This window comes from Fulmarus glacialis, unplaced genomic scaffold (assembly GCF_000690835.1).
Source record: "Fulmarus glacialis isolate BGI_N327 unplaced genomic scaffold, ASM69083v1 scaffold44405, whole genome shotgun sequence".
Taxonomy (NCBI): Eukaryota; Metazoa; Chordata; class Aves; order Procellariiformes; family Procellariidae; genus Fulmarus; species Fulmarus glacialis.
The window spans coordinates 1-316 of NW_009214466.1; positions in this window are offsets into that span (position 1 = coordinate 1).

Below are 316 nucleotides of genomic sequence, written 5' to 3' on the forward strand. Positions count from 1 at the left end.
GGCGCCCAACACGCCACAGATCCCCACGCCCCCCCCCTCAACCCCGGAGCTCAGCCTGATCCTGCTTGAGCTGCACCTCATCCGTCTGTGCCCGTGCCACCACCACGACCGCCTACATGGATGGAGATGGCTGTACAGTTACATGTACTGCAATATTAGGAACCCACAAGCTTGACCCATCCTTCAGAGCAGTTACCAGAAGGTTAACCTGGTGACTGCACTGTCCATAACTTTTAAAACCCGCTTGCTCCTTTCCAAGCAGATACCCCATGTTGACACGGCCTTAGCCCAGGCAGATGAGCCTCAGGCTAGTAGA